This window comes from Triticum aestivum, chromosome 2D (genome assembly GCF_018294505.1).
Source record: "Triticum aestivum cultivar Chinese Spring chromosome 2D, IWGSC CS RefSeq v2.1, whole genome shotgun sequence".
Lineage (NCBI taxonomy): Eukaryota > Viridiplantae > Streptophyta > Magnoliopsida > Poales > Poaceae > Triticum > Triticum aestivum.
Window position 1 is genome coordinate 528,486,199 of NC_057799.1, and position 9,716 is coordinate 528,495,914.

Below are 9,716 nucleotides of genomic sequence, written 5' to 3' on the forward strand. Positions count from 1 at the left end.
TATTTTCAGCCCGATCGATCAAATTTAATGGTTGTCAGGGTCTAATATATTTTGAGGCCTAATATATCTGTATGCCTAAGAAAGTACCAATGGCTAAATTATAGTCTTTCCCTTCCTTAAAATTTTGTGCATAATAAGTAATGTGGTGTTCTTGCCCTGATTACCTCGATCAACAAAGGGAAATATTCTAAGAAATCCCTTTGCTTAATATAAGGGGTCTAAAATGTAATATTTATGATAATACCCATTATCGTTACTGTATAACAACAAATACATGTTTTGCATTTTAAGACTAAATGTGGTTATGGCACTTATAAAGTAAGAGCATCACCAACAATTCCCTTCTCCTGTAAAATTTTCTAGTTTAGGGGGAGTTGGGGAAAAAAAGAGCTCCAACAGTTTCCATAAAAGCGAAAAATAATAGTAAATGACCCCTATAATCAGCCCACCCCCCATTCATTGAGGGGAGATGAACCTTTCCCTAAACATTTCCGTAGAACTGGACTGATGCGCCACCGCTGCCGACACTGACCACAGTAGTGGCGCCGCATGCTCGATAGCCCGTCGCAGACCACCGGTGCCGCCTCTGACCGTTGTCGTCGCGCTGGCCCGCCGCCGCTGACCACCGTGATCCACTGTCCGCCGCCACCGAAGCCCGCCGTCTCCGTCGTGCCACCGCCAAATACCATTTTTAGGGAAAGATTTTTACAGGAATTACATCAACCTCCCCTAGATTATATAGACACCCCGTAAAACCATATTTAAGGAGGGGGGGGGGAGGGGGAGGGCAGGGCAACCGTTGGTGATGCTCTAAGTTAGAAAATGTGCCAAGATATCTTTACAAGAGAAACTATCAGTAAACCAACTTTCTTTTGTTATGTTTATTTTGTATATAGTGAAAATTTGGTGAGCTCAATACACATGTGTCGCAACATAAAAGCTTCACACCACAAGTCACAAACACAAATTTACTTCACGGATTTTGGTAAATATACTTTATGAACCATGTCAAATTTACTTTTAAACCATTGAAAAATTCTTTTTCGACCATGGCAAATGTATTGCATAATCCAAGGTAATTTTTTATTTATTATGTCTTTAACAATCCATAGCAAACTTACTGAACAATTCATGGTAAATTTCTTTTTTTGGACCATGTCAAATAGTTTTTTGTTAGTATCTATTATGGCAAATTTATATATTTGGCCATGGAAATTTAATTTTGGTACAATGGCAAATTTAATTTTTTGAACATGCATTTTTTTAACAAACAATTGTTAATTCGTTTTTGTAAACCATGGCAAATTTATTTTTTTGAACATTTCCATGGCAAATTTGTTTTCATGAGACTTGTTTTTTAAAAAAATAATTAATTTTTTGCCGTCATCTTTTACAAAATAATGTCAATTTAGTTTCAAACATAATTATTAATTGTTTTTAATGTTCTAAAGATATGTCACATTTAGTTTTCCCATGCATGACAATTTTTAACTTTCATGCATGGCATTTGGATTAAAGCAAACTTAGTTCAAACATACCCCACTAGCAGGTTAAACTTACACCGTTTTATGTTTATTTTTTGTTTTGGTCTACATTATGGCAATTTTTGTACAAGTTTTTCTTTGTCTCTCTGCATCTGCATATGCGTCACCGCATGGCATTTTTTACCTGCATGATTTTTTTGGTAACGTATTAGACGACGGTAAATTTTTTGTACATACAACATGTCAATTTTGTACACTCCATGATAATACTTACTGTATGTCATTGCGAAATTTCTGTTTTTGTATACTAGTGTCAAAAAAGGTCAACGGAGGGATTCTTTTGTGCAAATGGAATTTGTGTTGGGCCACGAGGTCTAAGAAAGAAAGTGCATACTCGTGTATTCCTATCAGATGTTTTCGCTCAGGCAAGAGGCTTCGTCCTAGCGAACCATTAAGCCTCTCCCCGTCATATTCGTATTGGAGTTCGGGAGGTATTTTTTTGGAAATTTGTATTTTTCAAATGTTCTGGATTTGTTAATAGATCCGAACGATTTGATTGCCGTTTGATCCGGAATTTCTGCGCACGCCAGCCGCGTGATATATTCTCTCCTGGCCCGGATTTAGCAACCTTGTTTATCCCAGCACGCTCACGCAAAAATAATGCATGATGTGGGATTCAAACCCACGGCCACCATGGTGCGCTGGATGCTCTCAGCCACCAGAGCTACCTCTGTTCACATTACCGTAAAGATTAGTTTTGTCATTTGTACTTCATTATATACGAGTAAAATAAACAACAACAATCAAAACCACTGCATTAAAATTGTGGTGCAATACCAATTGATCCGAAAGATCATTCGATCGCACAACCCCGTACGCCAGCCAAGCCCATGTCCAGGTCGAGATTTATTTTTCATGTGTTGATAAAAGAAAAAGTAATCGTCTAAAGTGGGACTCAAACCCAAGAACCCAATGATGTAGAAGCAGTGTACTAACCAACTCACCCTGCCTTGATTGTTATCCAATAAGTAGAAATATGACAGTTAACCTTTTTTCTTTTTCATATGAGCCAAAAGCATTTTTCTTCTTGTGTTCTTTTTGGATTTCTCAAGTTGTCTTGTAGTCTTTCATGTACCAACGGGTTGTATACCTTTCCCATGCAGCCTCGTTGTAAATATCATGGCAACTTCACATGAGGGATTTTTGGGTTGAAACATACCCTGGTAACTTCTGTGCAAATGGCATGGTAATTTGTGCACCGGGAGTCGATAACTTACGTATAAATGTCATGGTAACTTGGACCAGGGGTGAAAAAATTATTGAAACATCTCCCCGGTAATTCATGTGTAAACAACACGGTATTCCAATGACAACCATGATAACTTAGGCACAAACACCAGGCAACTTTGACTTGAAGGAAAAAGTTGTCAAAAATGTACCCGATAACTTTGTATAAACATCAAGATGATATACATGATAACTTAGGTACAAACACCATGATAACTTGGACCCCGAGGAAAAATTGTTGAAAAATATAACCTTGATAACGTTTGCATGAATATCATGGTAATAGAAGCGCTGCATACCCGATACTTAGATGAATCGCGGGGAGGGGGGATTTGTTGAAAAACATATTTTCGTGGTACTTTGTGTGCAAATAACACGATATTATACACACAATAAAGTTGATAACTCACCACAAACACGACGGTATAACTCACATACAACAGAGCTGATAACTTACTTAATCCGGACATGTTAACTTTTTTTGACCATGGAAAAATATTGTTAATAAATATCTCCTAATAACTCATGTGTAAATAACATGATAATACACGCCCATGAGAGCTGATAACTCATACACAAATATCGCGGTAATTTTCTGATCCAGAGAATGAAAATTGTTGAAAAAAAATACCCCGATAACTTTCGTGCAACATGTTAATATACACAACAAAGTTGATAACTCACTGCAAACATCATAATCATTTTTTGACCCTGGGATAAAACTTTGTTGAAAACATACCCCGGAAACTTTTGTGTAAATGATATGGTAACTTATGTATGACAGACGTGATAACTTATGTAGCCCACATGTAGTAATTTTTGGTCCGAAAAAAAGTCATCAGAACATATCAACATGGATCTAATTTCGAAGATCTCGTCGAGACGATTTTTGTTGTGAAGACGGGTTTTCAATCGGAGCGGCGGTTTGAACTACAAAACATTTTGAAATAACAACAACAACAACAACAACAACAACAACAACAACAACAAAGCCTTTAGTCCCAAACAAGTTGGGGTAGGCTAGAGGTGAAACTCATAAGATCTCGCAACCAACTCATGGCCCTGGCACATGGATAGCAAGCTTCCACGCACCCCTGTCCATACCTAGCTCTTTGGTGATACTCCAATCCTTCAGGTCTCTCTTAATGGACTTCTCCCATGTTAAATTCGGTCTACCCCGCCCTCTCTTGACATTCTGCGCACGTTTTAGCCGTCCGCTATGCACTGGAGCTTCTGGAGGCCTGCGCTGAATATGACCAAACCATCTCAGACGATGTTGGACAAACTTCTCCTCAATTGGTGCTACCCCAACTCTATCTCGTATATCATCATTCCGGACTCGATCCTTCCTCGGGTGGCCACACATCCATCTCAACATACACATCTCCGCCATACCTAACTGTTGGACATGTCGCCTTTTAGTCGGCCAACACTCAGCACCATACAACATTGCGGGTCGAACCGCCGTCCTGTAGAACTTGCCTTTTAGCTTTTGTGGCACTCTCTTGTCACACAGAATGCCAGAAGATTGGCGCCACTTCATCCATCCGGCTTTGATTCGATGGTTCACATCTTCATCAATACCCTCACCCCCTGCAGCATTGACCCCAAATACCGAAGGTGTCCTTCTGGGGAACCACCTGGCCATCAAGGCTAACCTCCTCCTCCTCACACCTAGTAGTACTGAAACCGCACATCATGCACTCGGTTTTAGTTCTACTAAGCCTAAACCCTTTCGATTCCAAGGTTTGTCTCCATAACTCTAACTTCCTATTTACCCCCCTCCGACTATCGTCAACTAGCACCACATCATCCGCAAAGAGCATACACCATAGGATATCTCCTTGTATATCCCTTGTGACCTCATCCATCACCAATGCAAAAAGATAAGGGCTCAAAGTTGACCCCTAATACAGTCCTATCTTAATCGGGAAGTCATCAGTGTCGACATCACTTGTTCGAACACTTGTCACAACATTATCGTACATGTCCTTGATGAGGGTAATGTACTTTGCTAGGACTTTGTGTTTCTCCAAGGCCCACCACATGACATTCCGTGGTATCTTATCATAGGCCTTCTCCAAGTCAATAAACACCATATGCAAGTCCTTCTTTTGCTCCCTATATCTCTTCATAAGTTGTTGTACCAAGAAAATGGCTTCCATGGTCGACCTCTTAGGCATGAAACGAAACTGATTTTTGGTCACGCTTGTCATTCTTCTTAAGCGGTGCTCAATGACTCTCTCCCATAGCTTCATTGTATGGCTCATCAGCTTAATTCCACGGTAATTAGTACAACTCTGAACATCCCCCTTGTTCTTGAAGATTGGTACTAATATACTCCGTCTCCATTCTTCTGGCATCTTGTTTGCCCGAAAAATGAGGTTGAAAAGCTTGGTTAGCCATACTATCGCTATGTCCCCGAGACCTTTCCACACCTCAATAGGGATACAATCAGGGCCCATCTCCTTACCTCCTTTCATCCTTTTTAAAGCCTCCTTGACCTCAGACTCCTGGATTCGCCGCACAAAACGCATGCTGGTCTCATCAAAGGAGTTGTCCAGTTCAATGGTAGAACTCTCATTCTTCCCATTGAACAGCTTGTCAAAGTACTCCCGCCATCTATGCTTAATCTCCTCGTCCTTCACCAAGAGTTGGTCTGCTCCGTCCTTGATGCATTTGACTTGGCCAATATCCCTCGTCTTCCTCTCTCGGATCTTGGCCATCTTATAGATGCCCCTTTCGCCTTCCTTCGTGCCTAACCGTTGGTAGAGGTCCTCATATGCCCGACCCCTTGCTTCACCAACAGCTCGCTTTGCAGCCTTCTTCGCCATCTTGTACTTCTCTATGTTGTCTGCACTCCTATCCAGGTATAGGCGTCTGAAGCAATCTTTTTTCTTTTTAATCGCCTTATGGACATCATCATTCCACCACCAGGTATCCTTATCTTCGCTTCTCCTTCCCTTGGACACTCCAAACTCCTCCGAGGTTACCTTACGAATGCAAGTCGCCATCTTCATCCACACATTGTCCGCATCCCCTCCTTCCTCCCAAGGGCCCTCCTTAATGACCCTCTCCTTGAACGCCTGAGCTACCTCCCCCTTGAGCTTCCACCACTTTGTTCTAGCGACTTTGGCATGCTTATCCCGCTGGACACGAATCCGAAAGCGAAAGTCAGCAACCACCAGCTTATGTTGGGGTACAACACTCTCTCCAGGTATCACCTTACAGTCTAGGCACGCACGCCTATCTTCTCTTCTCGAGAGGATGAAATCAATCTGGCTAGAGTGTTGGCCACTACTAAAAGTCACCAGATGTGATTCTCTCTTTCTAAAGAGGGTGTTAGCTACAATCATGTTGTAGGCTAGAGCAAAGCTTAAGACATCTTCTCCTTCTTGATTCCTGATGCCATAGCCAAAGCCCCCATGGGCCCCTTCAAAACCTGTGTTAGATGTACCCATGTGGCCATTGAGATCTCCTCCTATGAAGAGCTTCTCACCAATCGGTACACTCCTAACCATGTCTTTCATGCCTTCACAGAACTCCCTTTTGGTGTTCTCACTATGGCCTACTTGCGGGGCATACGCGCTGATAACATTGAGAACCAAGTCCCATCTACCAGCTCGACCAGGATAATCCGGTCCCACGTCTACTACTTCATACTTGAGGCTCTTGTTGATCAAGATGCCTACGCCATTCCTGTTTGCAGCCGTCCCCGTGTACCACAGCTTGAAGCCGGTATCCTCCACCTCCTTCGCCTTCTGTCCTCTCCATTTGGTTTCTTGGACGCAAAGGATATCAACAGCTCTCCTCATCGCTCCATCAACTAGCTCCCGAAGCTTCCCTGTCAGAGACCCTACGTTCCAGCTACCTAAGCGAATCCTCCTAGGCTCGGCTAGCTTCCTTACCCTTCGCACTCGGCGAGTCAAATGCAAAGACCCTTGCTCATTTTCCACTACATCCGAGCGCCGATGTAGCGCGCCACTAAGGATGCGACGACCCGATCTTCGCTCACCTGCCACCGTATCCGGATCAAGATACGGCGCGCCACCTGGGGGTGACGGCCCGGCCCTTGCCCATTTTCCACCACATCCGGGTTCCGATGTGGCGCGTCGCTGAGAGGGTTACACCCCAACGAAAATCTTTTGGGTTTCATCTCCATAAGAGTGACTGAGTTTTTACGTTGGCTCGCCAAGCCTATCACAACCCTCCTCCTTTACCCGGGCTTGGGACCGGCTATGTTGAGACAACATAGGCGGAGTTGAACTACAAAACATTTTTTTTCAAGAGCACGCCAAGAGCGTGCCTTAATTTTATAGAAGAGAGCAGAAAAAGCAATGTACAAGAAACCTAGGGGTGAATACAAGCAAACACCCTAGGCAAACACCCCCACGCACCCCCTAGGTAGTCTAAGCCTACTCTCTCACAAAAACCAGAAAAACGTCCTCCTCCTAGGCCTGCCGCCTCCCACTCCTTCAACTCCCCAATGATGGCACTAGCCAAGTCTGGACCGTTCAACTGATGGTTAGTCCTGTTAAAGACTCTCGCATTACGCTGCTTCCAAAGCGCCCAAATAACTGCAATAACGACCGTATTGAAACCCCTCTTGGCGTCTCGACTCCATCTAGCTCGCTGCGCCAACCACCAACCCAAGAGGTGATCATGCGCAACCGGAATGGTTGCCTGCAAACCCAAAGCATCAAACATGATATGCCACACCTCCCTAGCATACACGCACTGGACTAAGATGTGCTCCGCATTGTCCTCCTCTTGGAGGCACGTATAGCATGCCGAAGGCCGATCTTGCAACCCATGCCTCGCTCGCCTATCCGAGGTCCAAATGCGATGTTGCACCGCCAACCAAGCGAAGATTTTGCACTTGAGCAAAGCCCAACTTTTCCATATGCAAATGGCATAAGGCACCGAAACTGCACCGAGACAAAGCCGTTGGTATGTCGATCGAGCAGTATAGAGACCAGACGGATCCGCAGGCCACGAGAAGGTGTCTGGTCGAGAGGCGTCACGCTGTACCGTGCTCGTAGCTAAGTTTAGATGGATGAGCTGCATGTGATCACCAAAGCTGAGGTCCCCCGATATGTCTAACAGCCACCTCCCATTCTCCAAGCCGTCCGCCACCGTTCTCCTGTTTACCGTCCTCGTTTCCACCTTAGCATGAATGAATGGTGCAATATCCTTGGCAGAGAAACCATGGATCCATCGATCCCGCCAAAATAGAAACTTGGTGCCATCCCCCACCGAAATGTTCACAAGGCTGTCAAACACCGCGCGGGCATCTCTGTCCTCCATCATCGGCAGCCCTTTCCATGGCCTCTCGGGATCCGTTCTTCGTAACCATTCCCATCTCACCCGTAGTGCGAGCCCTTGCAACTGCAGGTTCCGAACGCCTAGATCACCCAAACAAGTAGGTTTACATACCGCGTCCCAAGCAATCATACATTGCCCACCATTGGCCTTTTCCTTTCCGGCCTAGAAGAAGCCCCTCATCCATTGCTCGATCTCTTCCATCACCCAAATAGGAGCCTCCGCCACCATAAAGTGATGAATCGGTTTAGCCGCGATGACCGATTTTACTAGCACAAGCCGACCCGGCCGGTGAATTAGTCCCCTTTGCCACGCCGGCGCGAAACTCTTCGCATGGTCCAACATAGGCTGCCACTCAGCCCTGGTGAGCGTCCTAATGGCCACTTGCAACCCCAGGTATCTACATGGGAAGGTACCCATGCGGCACTGCAACACCGAGTCCACGTGATCCTTGTCCGCACTGTCCCCATGGATCAAAATCGCCATAGATTTGTTGCAATTCACCTTCAAACCCGATGCCTCCCCAAACACCGTAAGCACTGACCGAACGAGAGAGAGATCCAGGAGCCGTGGCTTGACAAACAAAGCCACATCTTCAGCATATATTGACACAGCTTGGTGGGGAGCAATGCTAGTGAAGGCACTCAAGACGCCCATGGTCGCAGCGCGAATCATCATTTTCGACAGAACATCCATGGCTATCACAAAGAGAAGAGGCGAAACTGGATCCCCCTGCCTTAATCCCTTCACGTGCACAAAGCTTCTACCTGGCACCCCATTCACAATCACCTTCGTGCTTGCGGTTCTCAAAAAAATGGCAATCCACTGACACCACTTGGTACCAAAACCCTTCCTGCGCATCACCTCAAATAAGAACGGCCAGGCAAGGGAGTCAAAAGCTCATGAGATGTCCAACTTCAAGAACACTCCCGCTTCCTTTCGAGCATGAATTTTCCTGGCAACTTGCCGGACCAGGAGAAAGTTATCGTGAAGATGTCTCCCACAAATGAATGCGGATTGGTTAGATTCAATGATCTCCTTCACTCTTCTCCGCACACGATTAGCAAGCATCTTCGCGAACAACTTAGCCGCGCTGTGGGTTAAGCTAATTGGCCTGAAGTCTCCCACCTCCTCCACCTCGGGTTTTTTGGAATGAGCACGATATGTGCTCGGTTTAATTTGCCAAAACCCCGGCCATCCCCCACGTATAACTTCATAATCACTGCCATCACATCCCTCTTAATGATATGACAAGCTTTTTGATAGAATGCGGTGATAAAGCCATCCGGACCCGGAGCCCGATCCGGTGGCATCTCCTTAATCGTGTTCCAAACTTCCTCTTCCGTAAAAATCCCATCAAGCTCCAACAGGTCAATGCCTTCCAAACCAAAGAAGTCAAGATCAACTTCCACCTCCCGGGCATTGGCATGCCCAAGAAGCCGCTCATAAACCTCCGAGAAGATCTCCTCCTTTCTTCCTTGATCCGTGATCAGCTCACCATTATGTCTAATGTCGGTTATAAAGTTCTTACACCTCCGTCCATTGGCCACTGCTTGAAAGAGCTTCGTATTCTCACCGCCTTCTTTAATCCATTTAAGCCTCGATCTTTGCCTCTCGATCGTA